Source organism: Athene cunicularia, assembly GCF_003259725.1.
Source record: "Athene cunicularia isolate RWA chromosome 1 unlocalized genomic scaffold, athCun1 chr1_part1, whole genome shotgun sequence".
Taxonomy (NCBI): domain Eukaryota; kingdom Metazoa; phylum Chordata; class Aves; order Strigiformes; family Strigidae; genus Athene; species Athene cunicularia.
In genome coordinates, this window is record NW_020799091.1 from 112,935,392 (window position 1) to 112,956,766 (window position 21,375).

Genomic DNA, 21,375 nt, shown 5'->3' on the forward strand with positions numbered 1-21,375 from the left:
GAGTTAACAGTGGTTTCACTGGAACAGATCTTATAAAAAGCAGTTAAAAGTCTTTGTTTGCTTTTTAACCAAGTTATACAATACACAGCTTTAACCAGAAAGAGGCTGTTTTCTGTATAATTTACAGGTGGAGAATTCCAGCACTTCTAGGAGGAATGGAAAAAGTTGATATTTTAAAGGCAAATTACACCTACTGCACATTCATACTGCATTCCAAATGATACCACAGAGGCATTTTACAATATTGTATTCCATTCAAAGACAGACCAATAGAGCTGAAGCTATACCAGCAAAGCTGTGTTTTATACTAGTATTTTAATGCCACTTAACAAAAGACGTGTCAGGCAAGGGGAGAAGTGGAACCCTGACTTCTGTGTCAGGGCAGCTACATTAGTCAGAGCTTCTATCACATCTCCCAACGCCTATCAATGTACTGATGCAGGCAAAAAACAGAAGTAGAGACATGGCCCCTTTCTGCTTTGCTCTCACCAGAAGCTTAACACATTTTACACTTTCAACATAATAAACTTTATATCCTTCTCACTGCCTAGATGTATAGTTTTATTTCTGGAAACAATGATTATCTCATACACCTCCTTTAAAATAAGTACTTGTGCCATATCTATGATAGTGATGATAAAAAAGGACTCTGTCATTTGATCCACTGTCTCAGCTTTCAGCATATATACAGAGGTCTAGAGACATCATTTCAGCTAGCTCGTGTTAGCGAATGTCAGCATCAAAAATGGATCTGAAATGAGAGCTCTACACATCTTGCTTAAAAGCACGAGTCAAGATTCTCCCAACTTGTAATAAATTTAAATTGACAATCAGAATAAATTGTGGATTTTTGCAAGTACATCAAGCAAGTATCCATCCAAAATTTAGGCAATAGCAAGTTTGTTTTTATCATCTTGCAGGTATCTCATATTAGTTCTTTTGAGAGACAGAAATCATCTTAATATTTATATACAATGAGAAAAATAAACGGCCATCTTAAAATTTATGCAACAGCTAGGATTTTTTTTAACAAATAAAATTATAGCAAGGAAAATTTAGCCTCAAAACACACATATGTATTTGCTGAACTTAAAGTAGCCTAGGAGAGCTTTGAATTTTTGTCTTATTTTCAGGCAAGAGTTCTACTGTTTTTCCTCAATATGCTTGTCCTTTAGATTTGTTATTAGAGCTGCTGCAGTCTGTGGAAAATTAATCCATTTAATTAGTGTTCTGGACGCAGTATTTTTATAACTAACGGCTAAAGATAAGGCATTAAAGTTTTCCCTCTGGCCACTCCAGAAAAGCCTTTGGCATTCTTGTAAAAGTGTTTCCAAATCTCATGGCTTTCATTTTAAAATATTTTCAGAAGTTATCATGGATAGAAAGTCCAGAATGCAATACATAGAAATTCAATTTTAGAATGGAAAATTGTTCCATTAAGTCCAAGATGTTCGATACTAAACAGCATCTTAAAACATGAAGGCTAAATAATGAGCATATGAAGAATTCCCAAATAAAACTTTGCTTCTCTGTTTCAAAATATGAATTATACCAACCATAAAGTACACCCACTATGAGCCATATGTACAGACATTCAGAAAAGCCAAACAGCTTGAGCTTCACCATTGACATTTTCCTACATTTTGATGGTGTTAAATGGCAAATATCTCGTTTCCTAGCACTCTTACAATAAGTTACTTTGTTATAGAAAGTAATGAAGACAAAACCAAATTTATTTCACTTATTGTACATATTCAGAAACAAAACCAAATAGCAGCAAATTTTCAAGCAATTCAATCTGAGTACCAAGAAGAGAGCTAGAGAGCTAAAATTATTGAGGCTTTATAAGAAGCAAATAGCTAAGAGAATACATATAAACAATGTTTTTCTCTCACACTTAAAAGGTAGGATTCAGTTGCTTAAGCGTAAATGCTTTTTGTCATCTGAGATGCTCTAGAAAATCTGAGACATTCACATTTGGCAGACATGGCAAGATCTGCAGGAGATTTGCATTCTTTGAAAGTGGCAGCAAGAGGCAAAGTAGGAGCTGGGTATCTAAGAGTAGCTATCTACAGTTGTTTTTGGCAACTGAATCCCACCCAATTATTCTACTATCACCTCAAAAATATTTCTGATTAAGTAGAATAGTGTTACAAGAACAAGACCTCATTTAGTGTCTTCTACAAGTCCACAAACAGCTTCTGAAAAGGACAAGGTGTGTAACATTCAGCCCTGATCAGCATCCACCAACACAAAAATGCAGACAAAGGAGAGGCTGAAAGTCCATTCATCTTAAAACATTCATGGTCATAAATTAAAATACAGCATTTTCCCCAGAATGAACAAATGGGTTCTTTTGGTATTATTGTCTGTACAACGTGAACAGGGTTTAAGACTCTATTACATGACTATATATATGGAAGTTGATTACCACTGCAGGTAGTTGGGAAAGAAAATGAGTTCTTGTAAGTCCCGTCAGTCACCACCAGAAGGACAAAGGTTTAATAAGAGTTTTGAGCATTTACAGAAATTTAGAAGCTTACTCAAATTTTTACTTGTTTGCATAAACATTCATGAAATCTTTGACAGAAAATCTGTAACAAAAAAAAATATTCAAGACAGAAAGGGAAAAAGCTCTTTGAAGGCTAACACAACAAAGAAGAAGGGAGATGGGATCATGATAAACAGAAAACACTAGCTTCTCTGAAATATTACAAACCTGTGTGGAAATCAATGAAGAAGAACTGCATTTCCTTCTACCTGAACATTTTTTTTTATTTGACAATGAAGATACAGTCTTTCCTCTTTTTCCAAACTATAATCATGCTTAGCTAAAGAAAAAATCCTCCCAAAATGTGCCTTCTTTACATCCTGCTGCTTCGTGCTCCAAGCTGCAAAAGCAATATTCATTTTTTAGAGGTGTATGATAGCAATAGAAATGTTAATACTTAATTTAATCACTCTCTTTAAAGCAACCACACTGGACACTTTCAAGATGCTAGGATATTATTTCTTTAGTTAATCAACTTGCTTGAGAAATGCCATTCTGTTAGTGTACATCATACAGAGACTAGTGCTATACACCCATTTCGTGTAAAAATTACACTCACTTTTGCAGTGGGTGCAGTTACACTAAGGAGAAGACCTTTTAGTATTAGGTCTTACTGGCTCTAAACTGGGAAAAGGAAACATGAATATTAAGCTATGTTTCCTCAGTGCCCTGAAATACAGCTTACAGGCATGGATTTATTGAGGAAAAAACTCAACCTCTCCCCCCTCCATAGTTATACACTATGAACATTATGTCATCTTAACATAGCAAACCACATCCATTACACATATTAGTTGGAAAAGTGCATTGAAAGAGTAAAAACATCTAGAAATACTCTAAATAGCTGATGGTTCATGAAGTATACACCATTTACTGAGTCCTGTGATGCCAGTTTATAACTCAGCATAAATTCTTCTGTTTCATAATTATTACAGCTAAGTGCCTGTGCTCAGAAGCAGTGGGGGTGTACTGAATCAATGAGCCTGCCTTCCACCTTCATCTGCTGTTCCAAGGGGAATATCATCCCACAAATTGTAGAATTTGATAGGGAAATCACTAGTACAGCATTCTAAACTGGCATGGTTTTAGTAGCGTAATCACACAGAGCAGAAGGGCAAGAGTAGATGGGTAAAGGAAATACTTATGCTTAGTTCAGCTCCAGAGCACATATATTAATTCACACACATTTACTGGCACTTGCATCACGACAGCGTGGCCAGCCAGAAGGAACAGCCATTACTCCTCACACCAAAGGCACATCCCATGGCTTAGGGCTAGTGGCACTGGAGAGAATGGCTAGTGGCCATGGAGAGAATGGCATCAAACGCACCCGGTGCAATACTGGTGGAACACAATAGGCTGAAGTGAAACACACAGCTTCTCTTTGAATGGGGAGTGGAGGGCCCTTTCTGTGCTACAGTAAAAAAGCATTTAGAAGGAACTAACTTGCACTTTAAAACTCTCAGGGATTGAGCAAGCTGAGAAACATTAACCTGACCCATTAATTTTGCTGCTGACACTTTGCAGAAACTTTCACCAGAAGACCCTCAGAATTTTCCACAGAAACTGAACACAGTTTTATTTTGTTAATGACAGTACATACCCACTCACATCTGCTGACCTGAGTGCAAACATTTCCACCAGTTTTTCTCCCACATGCAGTAAAGTGCCAGCACACTGCTGGCCGTCCTCAGGGTCCCCCATCCCACCCTTTCCTCCTTGCCAGCTGCTGGCTTCTTTGCCCCACTACGGTCATCAGCACTTGAGCCGATGCTGTGGCAGCCTCTGGGCCCACAGGACTTGCAGAGATGGCATCTGAAGCTGCTAAATTGTGCAGGGACAGGCAGACAGGGCCATCAGCTTGTTCTGTTTGTGCCAGGGTCCCTGAGCCTTGCTGGGAGCAAACTAAGAATTAATTTTTTTTTCCCACTATAGCAATTGTACTGGTGGGACCTTAGTGAAGCCTGTGGAGATTCGCTTTTAAAACGAAGAACATATCTAGAGACTTTACGTTGTGTCTAGCCACCTGGTTGAAGTAGGTTATTAGAAAGCCTACTGAAGATACCTAGTGCTCTTCGGCCCTGTTACTTGTAGTTGTTGGGTTTTCTTATGTCTTACACCTTAAACTGATCAAACACTTTCTGCAGGTGGAATTGACCATTTTGGGTGCTGTGTATTTTTTGGCATCTAACAGCTTCAAATTCAGAAGGAACTCTTTGGCTGCTTAATTTAATAAACTGGAAGGAGAAGTGCTAGAGAGGTGACAATTACCGTCAGTTATTTCTTTTAATTAGTACCATCTCTTTATTAGAACTATCAGAGGAAGACTTTAGTTTGTTATTCTTTTCCCACAGATTTTGAAAAAAAAAAAAAAAAGAAAAAAATGCACAGTTAGCGTATTTAATATAAAAAAACAACTGAACAACTGATATTAGTTTCTATATAGTGAGTTGTTTTGATGCTTTTCATACAGGGATTAAAAAATTCAGCTAAGAAATTTCTACAGATGAAGGCTTTGGGGAAGTGAGACAAAGGGCTAAAGGAAATGAGCTCTCACATTCAGTTTGGCAGGAAGCAACTGAATGACTTCAGGATGTTTTCACTCCTAACCGCACTCTCATGAAGGTGGGACTGAAACATTTAGTAATTAAATAATAGAGGACAAAGTACAAAGAGTTTTCCCTCTTCTGAATAGGGGAATTATCGCTCAATGTCTGGGAGAAGGCTGGCTTCTGTTATGAGCACCTTCCATGGTAAAATAAAACCTGTTTTTTATTGTTACTAGTGTTTCTTCAGGGAAGTTAGAAGAAGGGTTAGCTCATTTTTTCTAAAATTATTTGTAATATATCCATTACGGAAAGTACTGAAAACTGGTTGAATTTTCTCTCATATGATTTTATTGATTTATCCTTCCTAGACCACCAGGAATTGCACATTACTTCATAATCTTTTATGGAAGAACATATGGAAGGTTTTCATGAGGAATGGCTTTATAAAACTTTTAAATTATGATGTCAGATTACAATTTGTAGAGCATTTAAAAGGCTTGACTTGGAAAGGAAAAAAAGGATCAGAAGCAGGGCTATAATTTACAACTGATGAATTTGTTGGATCACATTTTCAGTACATTCAGAAAGCATGGATCTATACAAATAATTTTAACTGGTTTGAATGTCCTAATCTGGAGATCTAGAAGCTGCTTTTAATTTATTTTAGAGCTTTTTGTCACATGTAGGAAAAGGTGATACACTATGGAGTGGTATGCCTAAATTTTTACCCACATAACTCAAATGTCTTAGGAAAATATAATTTTTAAGATCACTGAGCAATATTTAACAATACATATCATAAAATATTAGAGAACATCAATTAACAAAAATGGGTGTGCTTACCCCTACTGAAATCACAGAATTGCAGAATGGTTGAATAGCCACTGTTGGCAATTTCATCTAAGAATAAACTCTGCTGTGCATCTGAAACAATTTTTACAGTTTTACTCATGAAAACCAAATGGATTTTCTGAATATTTGTGAGCAAGCTGGTTACCTTCAATCAAAACACACTTTAGGAAAAGCTCTCTAAGAAACTGAACAAACTGCATCATATATTTCTCCTCAATAGTCTTAAAAATGGATTAACAGATGCTTAAATTTCCCTTTTTGCTGTATCTTAGATTGTGAACACTTGAAAATTTTATTTTAGAACAAAATGTCTTTTTTTCCTGTTATTCTGCATAAGAATGTTTCTCTCTCAGAAAGAACTGAAAAGTAACATCCTACTGCACACCACCCTTAAGCAGGACTGCCCTTTTTCACAAGTCAGCTTCTATTATTCTCAATAGGACCGAAACTATCTTGCCTACAGTTAGGGGATTATTCTGACAAGTGCAATGGTCTTCCAAAGTATTCAATGAACCCAGATTCACAAATGATTCTTAAAGAAAGCCATTAGATCACTGGAAACAATAGGATGTAGTAGCCTCTTATGACAAAATGCTGTAGACAAAATAGCTGTGGTGCAGATGTGCCCTAAGAGCAAAAGAAGATAACACACATGTAGAGGACAAATCTAAGAAATCCAGGGAGCAGAAAATTGCACCTCTGTTGATGAATCAATTTTCAGTTACAAACAACGGCAAAACTTACCAAAAATTCCCAAAGAGGTCTTTTAAAAAACTTTGGATCAGCTATACTTAGAAAATATACAGAAGTGAACACTTGAAATACATGTGTCTGGAAGAAGGAAAAATATGTATGGAGATGTGTGTGCTTTGCAGAAAATAAAAGTGCAAGCAGAAGTGTGGACAGAAGAAGGCCTGATGAAAAAATGCAGAGGTGTGGAAGAGATTTGGGTATATACTTACCTGCCTTGGGTTCACCTAGCATTGACAAAAAACTGCATGCTCAATTGATCCATATGTTCTGGCTGGCTTGTAACTTGCTTTTTTCTTTAAAAAAGTTTAAATAATTTATGTAGAAAAGCAAGGAAATACAAAATGAATGTGGTCTATAATGTTTAGAAAAAATAAAGATTAGAAAAACTAGAATAGTTTTCAGCATTATGTTATTCTAGCACTGTGACGTGATTTTGAAGGTCCTGATCTGAAATTTTTAATATTCAGCAACAACCTGAATTTAAAGTATAACGAATTACTGTAAAGACTTTTTTAACCCTTGTTCACTAGTCACATATAGTATTTATATAAGAGTAGGAATTTCCATCAGAAAAGACTTGAGGTTTATCCAGCCACCTACAGTGAGGTACACTGATGTACTTCAGTGAACTTCAGCCTCTACCTGGAATATGTATTTTGAAACATATAAGGCAATTTTAATATTAACCCTTCTTCCTTTTCTGCCTTTGCCAGTAGGCTAAGGGAGAGCTAGTGTTGCCTTTGTTTGATGCAGTGTGGGAACAGAGGTGCTGCCATGACACAACCACTGCTGGAGTTGTGATGGCCTTGTGGTTTGTCTCTTTTAGCATCCAAGCAATACTTTCTGCCACCCAGGCTCAACAAAATAATCTGAAGAAGGGTTTGTGTGCCTGAAAACATTTCTGTTTTCTTCTCCAGTGACAATAAGTAATAATAATAATAATAGAAAAGGACCTGTTTTCTACAAATGCTGCTTTGCTTGTATTCACTATGAGGTTTTTACATGATAGCACAATGAGTAGTTCAGGATTATTTATTTCCATGCTTTTTTGGGTTTATGTTTCAGTTTGGCTTTAACTCTGAATTTACTTAGTTTTATTGGTTTGGTAATAATAAAGCATCCACATGTTTTGGCCTCATTTCTGAGAAGTAGGTCACTATAACCTAGTTCTTGGTGAAAATATTTTTAAAAGGCCTGATTTTCTATACCAAGTCCCCTAATCTCTGCTCCCTACTTAAATTTATGGGGTCTATCTGGAAACATGAAGACGACAAACACTTGGTAGGATAAAGCTGCTGTTCAGGTCTCCAACCCTGATGAGTTTAATCTTGAGATCCTTGTGAAAGACAATGCTTTCCTATGAACCTGAAGTGCTGGTGCTCTCCTATTTCTTGATTGGTGGAAGGGAATAAATTCAGACTTGGTAATATTTACATGGAATGACGCTATTTTAGAAATTCCCAACTATAGCAAGTTATGGCTTTACTTATGACTTTTCTGGGAGAAAAAGTAAATGCTGAAAGAAGCTTACAATTCTTAAGGAGGAACTGATAGAAGTTACAAAATATTTGGGTAGAATATTAACTCCTACTTTAATTTCCCTTGGTGCTTCTAGAGAAACAGGCAGTTTTGTGGGGGAAGGGAAATGAGGGAATTGCTTGAAAAGAGTTCTACAAACACTATAGCCATTTATTTTGTGATGTGTTAAATGTCAATGCACACTGAAGATCTGGTTGCTGAGAAGACTGGTATGACAACATTAATATGATTAAGGCTTTTAACAGCAATAACAACTGTTGTGTTGAATCATCTTTGTAGTCTTAATGGAACAGTAATTTGAAATACTGTGCTGCTGCTATGGGATATAACAAGCTATGTATGTTTAAACTGTCTGCTAAATAAGTATTTTTCAGTCAGTGCTTTAACTGAAAATAGCTGTAGCACAATGCTAAACAAGAACTCTGAAGTCTTTATGTATTTATAGTTCTGTATGATACCCAGAACACTGTTCCCAGCACTGTATGTTGTACATTTGGATTTCATGATCCCACATGTATTATCAACTTAGCTGGAAACAAAATACTTTAAAATTACAGTTTTCATGATAGAAAAAACAAAGCCTGCAATATCAGCCCAAACCTTTTTGATTAATTTCATGCACATCATGATTTAGGGAACGATCAGCCCATTAATAATTAGCAATATGAATTTCATTTCAGTTGTCTGGTGATCACCCATTTTTTGTGATTCTGGAATAAAAGATTCTGAATGAAATCAGTATTTCCATGATATGAATTCTTCATCCTTTAAGACAGGAACCTCCCATGTGAAATGTTGATGTGGTCTTATAAATGGGATGGTTAAGAAGTTCCAGGAGCTTTTTAATTTTCAGATGTCCTTTTTCATGGTATTTCCATAAAAACAGAGATAATAGGTTTAATTTTGGACTTCATGTTTAAAAATTGCAGTGAGTTTTAATTGAATGAGTGAAATAGCTTTTCATTGGGTGACATCTGAAGAGGAATGTACTCATGCAGCTTGCTGAACATTCTGCAGTTCTGCAATTAAAGCTCTGATAATCTCCTCTTCTAGCCTTGCTAGCCTGTAACAGTATGAACAAGGAGTAGGAGTAACAAGTAGTAAGGTTCTCCACTTTTAGACACTAATTAGTATCTTTGAAAAAAGCTCACCATTTTCAGTTAAGAAAAACACTTGGGGCTGAAGTTCTAGAGTCAATTGACAAAACGTGATTTTTTGTCAAACAAATGTAGAGTATAAATTGAGGGTGAGGATTCCTTTCACTATTCACATTCACACCATTCACAATTGACATTTCACTAATATCAATGAAATGAAATACAAAGGTTTGATTATCTTCTTGGTTACAAACACCAAGTGACTCCCTCAAGTAAATGATGTCAAGATTAGAAGTAGGAAGATAGCTATCATTATCGTGACCTCAGATGAACTTTTTGATTAGAAATGTATTATATACTGGCTTACATTTACAAATCTATATGCTACATAAAAAACCCTCTATGCCTAGGCTCAGTGAAGGTGTCCCAGCCCACACCTGATAACCTGTGTTAGAAGCCAGGTTGTAGTTAGCTCCTGCAGCTAACTAACGGGCTGTGGCATATGCACAGGCATTCTGCTTCCTTTTTTTTTTTTTTTTTTTTTTTAAATGCTACTGACCAAAGAAATTAGCTGTGCTTGTTAATTACCTTTTGTGGATATCAGTGTATTTGGAAGATTTTCTCTCAAGCTCAAAGACTACTTGGTGTTAAGGGTGAATGCCATGTGGCAAAACCTCTCTCAACTGATTTTCCTCTGGCAAGATGAATATTGGGCAATCAGTATTTACATAGGCTGTGAAGTCACATTTTTCAATGCTTATAAAGTCATTCATTGAAAATTGGAAGTAAATTGCCAATCTTATCTAAAACAGCAAAACAGTGTTTGTATGCTGAAGAATGTTCTCAACTACAGCAGAGGAAAAAAGCAGAAAAAGGAAGAAGTGGAAATTCACTTCCAAAGTGGGTAACTTATTATCAGTCTAGGGAGAAATTACCAAGTTTCTGTTGTTTCAGGAAGAAAGGAAATCAATTATGTCAATTCTAGCAAGAGTACAGTAGTTTGTTTCAGATTTCTACTATTATGAAAATTCTGTACTATGCTTCTCTAGATGAAATATTGAAATGAAGTCATTATCAGCTAGACTTATTTACTTTCAAATTTTATTCAGTAGAAATTACCTTGTTAAAGTTTAGTAGAAAAATGACAATATTTACCGATTGATGTAGTCATGAATTTATTCTGGAATGTCAGACTGAATACATTTGCCTCTTAAAATATGTTTACAGGATTGTCATCAGTGTCTTGGGATTATATTAAGATCATACTTAAACTGAGTACTCTGTAAACTCACACCATCTAATTATGGTGTTTTAAAAAATGTATCTTTTTTCACATTGCTTCTCTCTTTCAATTGTGTCCCCCTTAACAGTTTTATCATCTACTCCTGATTTATAAGCAGTGCCAAGACTATGTTTATCTGTGAAGAACTGTAAGATTTAAGAAGCAGTATTTTTTTGCAAACTGTATTTCCAACCAAAGCTTCAAGAGTCTGGAATGGATCCCGGACAGTTTGCATCTAAATTATTTAATCACCTGGAACTTGAACTATGCATGTATTAAGAATCAGAAAGATAATTATAGTCTGTGAAATGGATATAGCATGACTCACAGTAGAGAGGAAGTAAAGAAAGGAATTTGGAGGTCAGAAATATACAAAGAACGTAGTGATGGACTGAGTTAATAGATTCTGAGTAAACAGTTTACAGATGAAAACTCTATTAAAATGATGGCATTACTTTGTGTGGATGTTGATGATAGCGCTAGAAGAACTGTGGATGCAGAAATAGTTTATCTGCCTTGGTTGGAGTTGCAATGCTGAATGAGATCAGGAAGCAAAATGAGTGCGTCTGTGTTCACTGCAAACCTCTTTCATTAAAGTTCTCACTTGCTCTCCAGAGCAAAATGCAGAAAATATATGGCACTTTTCAACAGACCGTAACTCAAACAAGTCTGAACAGATTTTCATTTCAAAATGTGACTATTCCACTTCCAAATTTAAAAGATTTCTTGCTAATCACTGAAATTGGTTACTGTCGGCAGCTTTTACTTCTCTACACTGGAAAATTAATCTGTATGTGGGAAGCATGTCCCGACTGGCAATATTCCATACAAGTGCTTTGATCCCTTTGTGAGGAGGATGTATCTGGTCCTTACGCAGGAGAAACCTATCTGCAGCTTTCTAAAACAAACTGGCATTACCTCCTTCTCAAGAAGTTCGTTTCATTTCTGCTCTCTTTCTGTCCCCATACAAAGCATTACAACTACAGTTTGTAGTAATCCTTGCATTAAAAAGATGATGCTGTAAATAACTAAAGGTTTCTTTTCCTCACATCCAACTCTCATGTTTCCATAAAATACAGTATCAGATCACTTATATGTGAAAATTACTAATCCATATTTTAATTAATCTTCTTCATATGAATCTGCTGATGAAGATATCTCAAGCTTGTTGCCTTACACTAGAAATTTAGGTATGAGCCTTTAAGCTGTAGTGAAGATCACAATACAACCTCTTGAGGCAGAGGTTTATATGACAGACCATGTATGACATGTGGACAACCACTACTATAATTACCTGATGAACTAGCAGTTCCCTAGGGCTGATGGACTCTCTATTTCAGAAAGACAAAATTGATCACAATGCTCTTTCTTATTCTAGCTGAGGTAAATCTATGGATTGTTACTTGTCCTTATGTATTAACCTGTACCACATTGCTGGCATTCTCCCTTCAACTAATTACTGATGTCGGTCTTGCATGTTTTGTTTTATCACAGGTTTGGTAAAATGAACTGATAGGCCTAAACAATACAGAATAATAAACCCCTTATTATTTCATTCCTTATTCACATACTTGCAAACAAATGTAAAATTTAAAGAGATGTAAACCAGAGAAGAGGTACAGGTTTTCTGGAACAAGTTCAATGACTCAAACATTCATCCAGTTAATCAAAGTTCAAGCATACAAGCTGATCTATTTAACTTTGTGTATTAGGTGAATTAGGGTATGTTTACACAATGCATTCTCTTATTTCTTCTGTGAAGGCTTTGACAACTGGCAACTAGAACCTGGCAGCATAACATGGTTAAAAGAGCTAACGCCAATACTATTGGTTCATGAAGACTATCAGTATATCCCATATGAGAAAGCACAGATAACCTCGCTCTATTTTTGGTAGTGACACAGAAATTTACATCAGTTTTAAGTGGTTATTTAAGGATCTCAACATACCAATAAAAATCTACTTGCTAGCTTGTACCTGTTTATTTTAATGACACGTATATTTTGAGGTTTGCAGAAGTACTAAGATACATGCCTCCATCCTCAGATACCTAAAATCCATTGGACTAGAGAAGATTAGTATTATTTACAGCACATTTGACAGCTCTTCTGTAATAACGCTCCAGCATTATTAAATTATTTAGTGGTAATGATAATGGCTTCAATAGCACTCTGCCCCCTGAGTTTCTAATCACTTCATAAATAGTTGTGCTTGATGATCTTAAAGGTCTTTTCCAACTTAAATGATTCTATGATTCCATGATAAATTAACTTGTAAGTCCTCACAATGACCTTTCCATACATATAAGGCAGTAGGCTTATTCATAAAGAATCGGGAAATGCAAACAAAACTGTGAGGGTGAACAAGAACTCTTCACCCACAAGCAAACTTCAGGCAACATTAAAATAATACACTGAGAATAACTTTGCATCAAATTGAAAGCACCAGGGATATATTACTAGTTTGATACACTCAGTTCAAATTTAGTTAAAACAGTAAGAATAGCAGCTGTTTCTCTTAAAAAAGTAACCATGGGGACTTAACAGTCACCATGATTATGTCTCCCATCTTTCATTGTGTCCCCTCAAGGAGACATGGATCTAGAACCAACATCTGCCATGGGACAGAAACATCGAATTATCTCTATTATTTTGATATCTAATCTAGATAGCTCCCCAAAAAAGTGCAGTCTTAGTGTAATATCTTAATTCAACAGATGATGAAACAGATAAATCTTGGTATAATAAGGCTTCTACTCTAAGAAAGACACATCTGTTAGATTATTATCAAGAACAAACTGTAATCCATGAAAATATAGAGATATATTCCCCTAACTGTGATATCCTTCCTGGTATAAGGTCTTACCTTATGTCAGTGCAGCCTACAGTACCTTTATTGACACTCTTTCATTCTTTAGATGACTAGTAGTACAAGAACTACAACTGGAAACTAAGAGACTAATGCCAGCACAAAAGGAAGGTATTAAGCCAAGTAGTCTGAGGCAATGAGACATCAGTCCTGACTACATTGCATCACGATCCATACAAACTTGGATTCTAAACTGTCCTCTCTGATTTAACTCTTTTTCCTCAGTACTTTCCTCAAATTTCCCCAGGAAATTTCTGATGAAACTATTGCACAGTCAGTGTAATAACAGCTGGAAAACTGTCCTCAGTGTTTCACTGTCAACCTGGAAAGATACAAAGAGTATGGTCCAGGGCTTTTGGTACTGTTTTGTTTTCTCATTAATGACTGCAATGTTGGAACTAAGAGTGTGTTTCTAAATCTGAGAAAGACAGCAAAATGAAAGGACTTGGCATGCTAAGGAAAGGTGTGAGAAAACAGAGAATAAAATTCTGGAAGACAAGGTCAATGGAGATGGCAGCAATCAACCACACAAATACATCCTGGAGGAAGACTAGACAGCCAGCGTTTCACAAAGGAGGATCTATGGGTAATAATAAATCAAAATAAAATCCAATAATGGTTGCTATTGAAAACCACACATATTTAAAGTAACACAGTTACTTTAAAGTAACACAGTTTAAATTTGAAATAATTATTTCCTGCTTGCTAGTGGGAGGTAAGGCTCAGCATCCACTGTATCCACTCTTGAAAGCCATACATTAAAAAAGATATGAATTGACTGGAAAGAGTCCAAAGGAAAGCATTAAGAATGACCAAAGGTCTAGCAAACATATACCACGAAGAAAAACTTGACAGAACCCGTGTGATTTACTGAAGTCAGTAAAGACATTATAACGGTCTACAAATGTAAAATATTGCTGCAAAGAGGAAAGGCACAAACTGTTCCACCACAGACAGGAAAAGAGCTAATGGCCTTAAGGTGCAGTAAAAGAAAAATTCAATTACACTAGGAAGGTTAAGTATGAGGATAGTTAAACACTCAACAGATTGCCCAGGGAAGCTGTGGATCTTCACCAGGAGAGGTTTCTGAGAATAGGATAGACAACCATCTACCCAGACTAGTTTAAATATAATTGAATCTGCCCTGGGGTAGGAAGATGGACAAGATGACCTCTCAGTGTCCTTCACAACCCAATGCTGTATATTCTGTGAACTGCAAGAGAATGATTTATTGTTGAAAAATAGTACAAAGTTCACTTAATTTGCCTTTTAAAAGGACACAACCCTGCTTCAATTCTTAGTGTAATGTAATATTTAACAATTAAGTTGAGGCTTACCAAATAATGCTTCTGATATAATCTGACTTTGCTAGGCTCTAAAATGGAGCAGAACCTCTCTTAACTATCATCAATTATTCTCAAACTCAGCATGTCTTGGTATTAATTTCAGTGAAAGCACCTCACTTCTCAGCAAAGATTTAGCAATAACAAAGTTGCAACAGGACTTTCCCAAAACTCAATCACATGTATGTTTACTACTGTGTTATTGCCTCTATACAGAATAAGAAATGAATGTACATCTTACAAAACAAATCAACCAAACACAGCTTGAGAATCAGGATTATTGACTGCTTTATATACACACTTGAACTTCACCTCTCACTCCTTTAACTGTCAATTGCAATTGTAATTTATAATTATTCTCATCATTGCTTGTATAGTTTTCCTACAGAAGGCAACAGATCAGTCATGCTGTTGCAGCAAACCTGCCAGCAGAGTGTGATCTTGTCTCCCCCTGTTGTTCATTAAATCTTCTGGTTTCAGTGGTTAAAAAAGGCCCCAGTCCTTCATATATCACCTACACACTATAACTCTCTTGCTATTTAACTTATTGTACCATATGCTTCTTTACTTTCACGGTGGAGGAAGAAATTGCATACTTTTTTCAGAAGATATACAGAAATGCAATCACTTGCAGTTAATAATAATGCTAATTATGCAAATTAATGACTATGCTTTTCCTTAAAAAGAAAATAAAATCTCTTATCTACAGGGCTTTATCTTTTTTATGGCTGTTGATATGAATGTCACCTATTTTTCTGCTAGAACCACATCTCACATCAAAGAATCTAGATATCTTTGAAAGTCAGGTCCTACATGTCTGAATACAGACATCTGAAGGCAAAGGGTCCTGAAGACAGTGAAATCCTGTTTCTCAGATGTAACCTATAAAAGCAGAATTATAGAAGTTTAGTTATGTTAGATACTATATCATGGTCAGATTAAGCTGCTGTTAACAAGACGTTAGCTGTTTGATAATATGCTTTTTCTTCATTGCTTATCATGCTGTGAAAGATGTTACAGCAGAATTGACGGGTATAATGTATAGCTTGATAGCTGCAAACCAGAAAAGCAGAACACAGAAATGTGACTGATTTGACCTGCAGGAAACCATAGTAGCCCCTTGATTTTTGGGAAAAAAAAAAATCAGAATTTAATGAATGAAAGAAAAATTTAATTTTTAAAAGCTAGTTTAAGTATGTGTCATTCAGGAGAATCAGACTTTGTGTGTTCTTAATTTTTGCCATTGACCTTCAACAAATGGAATGCGTGGTAGTTTGTATGTTAACTGAAACATCCACATGCATGCATGCATGTTTAAAAATAAATCAGCACTGTCAACATTAATTACATTCTTCGAATATCAGTTCATGAAGGGCAACCTATTTTGCAAGAAGGCTATAGATACTTAGTTTTGTCCATGTTATGGCAGTCATGTCCACAGGTCTATCTTTCAACTCTTTATTTGGGATGATATTTTAATAAATTGATCTAGTAAATAATCTAGTAAAGACTGCAGGTTGTAGTTGTGGGTTTTGTGTTATTTTGCTGGCCACAGCAACACAAAATTCAGTAATATGTTGTGATATTTATCTATGAAACAGGATACAAAGGAAAATAAGGTGAGACATTTAAATTTACAGCTTCACTTACTGAACAATTTATAACATAACTGAGATCCTGCTGTTTTGTGTATCTTTATGTGCACGGCTACAATATATTTCATCAGACAAATTCAGCTTTATGCCTAATGTCATGTAAAGTCCACTGGCTAATATGACATATACAGTCTCACCACCCCTCTGTCACCATGGATTGTCCGTAAGCAGAATGGAAGATATTCAGGGATGAATAATGTCTTCATTGTACATCTTTGTTGCATAAATCAGGGGCAACTGCCTGCTAGTGCAAGGGGTGGGTTGAAGGGATGGATCTGAAACCATTTTGGCCTCCAAGAAGTACATCTGTGCCTGAAGATGCCAGTGATAGCTCAGTGATGTGCTGAGATTACTGACAGAAGTAAATATCAAGATCTGAAATGGGTTACACTGTCGGTTATAGAGAATACTATAATGCTAATATGGAATTTATTAACATCGCATGTTTTCTATTGGCCCTAAAGGTTTTACTTTTCAGAAATCAATGATAAATACTGTAATGTAGGTCACTTTTTTTTTGGTGTATAATAATAATCAATCATATTTGGTAAACTATCATGGTGTAGCCTACTTCAAATAGTCACAACTCATAAAAGATCAACATTTAAACTTTGCACAATCATAATTCTTGGGAGTAAAATTTCACCATTCATGACCAAGGTAAAACTGTTACAAACACTGTCACAGAACTTCCTCAATATTTCTGCATAACAGCCAAATATACAACGCTGTGTATAATAAACACATGTACTGCAAAATATGTCACCTTCCAAAATGAATTCTGAACTCCATTTAACAGTCTCAACCTGTTAACAGGTTTCAGAAAAGGGCAACATTAGATTCATTACACTAAGGGCTCAAAGATCTAGAATACAATGTCTTGGCTGAAAAAAAAAAATCATTGTTATCTCCTGCATTTTTGAAAAATGAAAAATGGGTCAGATATGAAGAGCTACATACTGCAAATTAAGAGTGAAACCAGATCATGGTGCTGCTTTGCCTTTCTCATGGACAAGGCAAGGTACACTGACCTCAGGACTCTTCTGGCGCTGAAGAGGTTATATGCAGTAATTGAAAAGAAACTCAGTGATTAAAGCTTTGAATTTAATCTGCTAGATGACTGACTAAAGATTTCAGGACTGCAATAGCATTCACAATTTGAAAGTCACTAAAGGGAAACAGTGAGGAGACAAGAAGGCAGTTGAAGGTGTCATTCCAAACCCAGACTCAACATTATGAGGATGTGAGCTTACACAGCACCAAAAATCTAGGTGCTGTCTTTATTCATCCTCTTTTTGTGAAGGGATTAATTTGGAAATTCTTCTGGAGAATAACAATCTACATGTTAAAGAAAATGAATGCCTTAAAAAGATTCCTCCTGTACATGTGACAGGTGAAAATCCTCCAGTAGTCAAAGTTCAGAAATGGAAGTAATTCTTTAGAAATTAATTTGAACAATTAAATGTTACTCGGGGTAAAGTCTGAGGGGGAGAGGAACAAACTAAGATTACGCCTACAATAAAGCCCCTGCATGCATTGATAATTTGTACTGACACAGTATTACACAGTACTGACAAGGCTGCACTTTAAACTATTGTGGAAGATACCATCAAGCCAAACTAACTATAGATTCCAGCTTGGCTCGCGTAACACCAATGATTTCTTCCAGTACAGTCACAACTGTCAGACACCAAATTTTCATGTCTCTTATAGACATAGTTATGTTGGCAGGTGTTTGCTGTAAGCATAGCTTTAATTTAATTCATGGAATTTTCATGGAAACTCTGTAACACAAACTTCGACATAATGTAGAAGTGGAAGACCCATCTTCCTTCTTTATAGCCCAGATCTCAATGTTGGTTACATATGCTTGTGCTGGAGTAAGAAGTTTTAAATTTCTTAGACCCGTTTATGAAATAGCTTAGACAATAACATACAGCTCAGCTGAGCATGCTCTGACACACCCAAGAAGAGGTCCCAAAATTATCACTGCGCTAAAAGACTTGACAGGGAAACATGGATGGCTTTATAAAATGCCTAGGCATTTCTCATAATAAGCAGCCTTTTATGGCAAACCAAGCAAACAATGGTGTTTCTAAAACAAACCAAACAGGATTAAAGTTTCTCTTGTGACTTCTGATTAGCAATATAAGCAAATGCTCAGATCCAGATTCTGTGCTACACTGTATTTGCCTTGGTCTGGCAAATTGCCCTTGAAATGAACTCTCCGATAACAGAAAGCCTGTGCTACAGCAACTGTTCTCCCTACTGCTCTCTGTGATTAGGGATCGCAGTTAGGACAAATGAGAAATGAAGCAATCAGAAAAGGGGATTAAGACTTCGTTTCAGACACACTTTTGAGCAGGCTTACTTAAGCATTTTTTTTTTCATCCTGTACAGTACATATTCCATAGCAATTTTGAAAACAGTATCATTTAAAAGTTAACATCTGCTTAGCTGGTAGCACCAGATAAAAGCTCTCATTTGTAATGAACAGGCGAATTTGTTATTGCCCCAGTCAATAGCTATTGACTTGGTAGAGCACTTCTGCTTATTACAATCAGATCCTTTTTCTTTTTTGTTCAATAGTCAATGACACTGTAACGGAAGGTACTGCTTACAAACTGATGCAATATATATCAGCAGCTTCTGGAAGTTAATGACTAATGGTTACAAAGAGGAAAGCATGTGCTAGAGAACAGCATTACACGTCTATTAATCAAATTTACTGCATCCAATGTGCCGTTATAGGTTAGTGGAACTGTAATGCACATCAGATAAATAGTTTCTGCTGTTATTAATCTAAATTTTAGCACAAACCACCTTTTAATCATACTATCATTGCATAAATAATTTAGCTAGGACAAGGTTCTGTCTGACTTTTACAGCACATCTTTTAGTTATAGGAAAGTTCTCTCCTGTGTTGGCTTGTGCAATTCTCAATTTAGGATTTAGTAAAATGCAAGGTAGCTGTTCTGCTCTCAGCTGAAGTCATGTTATTCTCCAAATACCACAGATGGGGCAGTACAAATGCAAGGCAACATCCTAAAGGCAAACTGGCAAAAGAAAAGCATAGCAGTGTCCGTGTGTCCGTTGCTCAGCATGCCTCCTCGCTTCTTCCCTACACCAGAGCAGTACTGCACAACTTTGCCCTTTACACTTTATAAAACCTGCACTTTCCATGCCTTATTTGTTGGTAACTCATGTATTTTTTTCATTCTATAATTATTGCTGTATAATTTTTTTAAACCTGCCTGACCCTGAAATACTTACTTTCTAACTTTCACTATTTATTTTATATCTGAGATGAGTATTTTTAGATGACAGTGTGACTATAACAGTATCATCTACTATTTTTACATTACGTCTAAGCGAACATTCCAAAAACAATAATAAAGTTTGTTGGCTCCTTAGAGAAAAGCAGAACAGCTAATGATGACTTCTTGACTTACAGTTATCTATAATTATTTTTCCTGTAGAACAGGAAGAAATACTCTAATGTTTGAGCACTGATTTATGTTTTTTTCTCTGTTTTCTGAATGCAATCTTCATTTCTCTCTAGACTGATGACGAGACATTACAGAAAAAAAATTTATAAATGTGGCAAAGATTAAACAATCATGCCATTGCCAAATATATTATACTGTACTCTGTGTGCACCATCTAATTAGATTTAAACAATGTTCATAAATCACAGACATTAGTCTTTTTTCAGAAATGAGACATACACTGCATGGATCCTAGTCATACCTGTGATACTGATTCATAAACTGCCCATGTTGGTGTCACTGGTGGAATTTAATAGCTGCTATACTGCTCATTATGAAGCTAGGAGCTAAATTCAATTAAGTTCCTACATATTTATTTATATCTCTTGACAAAGATCTCCAATGTTGCTCAGCCAGTATTAACTCATGTTCATGTTCGTTGTCAGCAGAGCAGTTACTGACAGGAGAGGAATGGAGGAGACTAAGCCATATCCTCCCAGAAGTCTACAACACAATGGATTCTTTTAGTCTAGTAACTAATAATTCCTAAATAATAATGAATTTATCCTTGCAATACTGTGTGAAGAAAAAAAAAATTCCTCTTCATCTTAATTTAGAACCACAGAGAAACAGCTTTTACCAAGGTTATACCATAAACCTATTGAAATTCCATTCCAGTGACATGAGTTCAGAAGCTATACTTTCCTCTTTGTCTAGTACATTGTGTTTTCCAAACATAGCTTTTGATATTGTAACAAGGTGAAAACAGGAAATATTCATAACGTATTTAGTGCATTTACTGTGATAGTAAGAGGACATCATTGTTTTGTATGCACAACATGGCTTAGTTGAGGATATGATTAATTTTGAGAAGAGTATAATGTACGAGTTTTTCAATTCAGTACTACAAAAGGTTGGCATTAAATAAATTATGTGCATGTTAATAAAATTTTTTACTTAATACTTAAATGATAACTAGGTATTTCTGCATTTCAGAAAAGTCCACCACTAAAAATGCTATATTTCAAGGACCAGCGATTTCTCTTGGCAGCTGCAACAGGTATAAAGAGTAAGACATTTCGTAGATTATTCCAGAGTTTTAGTGAATCATCTGAAAGTGTACAATAAATTTAAAGAGTTTACATTTTATTTCTTTAAAATAGGAAATTGATCTCTTCTGGTACCAAAATCAGTAAAACAAAATAAATAATGAGTGCTTGTGGGAGAATATAGCAGCTCCCTTACAAGATTATTTGTCTTCATTGTCAACTCAGTTACATTTATGGCTTTCTCTACTGTATTCCACTATTTCACAAGAATCTGTAAAGACTTTAGTTGAATGAGGAGGATTCTTATTAAAAAATGAAAGCAAAACATTTATAATTGAAAATAGATAGG

At 35.7% G+C, this 21,375-nt stretch overlaps 1 protein-coding gene across 4 annotated transcripts in view; it reads right to left on the reverse strand.

Annotated features, from left to right (window-relative positions):
* Positions 1-21,375, reverse strand: part of EPHA6 (EPH receptor A6) — a 493,307-nt gene that overhangs the window by 93,569 nt on the left and 378,363 nt on the right. The gene's annotated exons all lie outside the window — the stretch shown is intronic.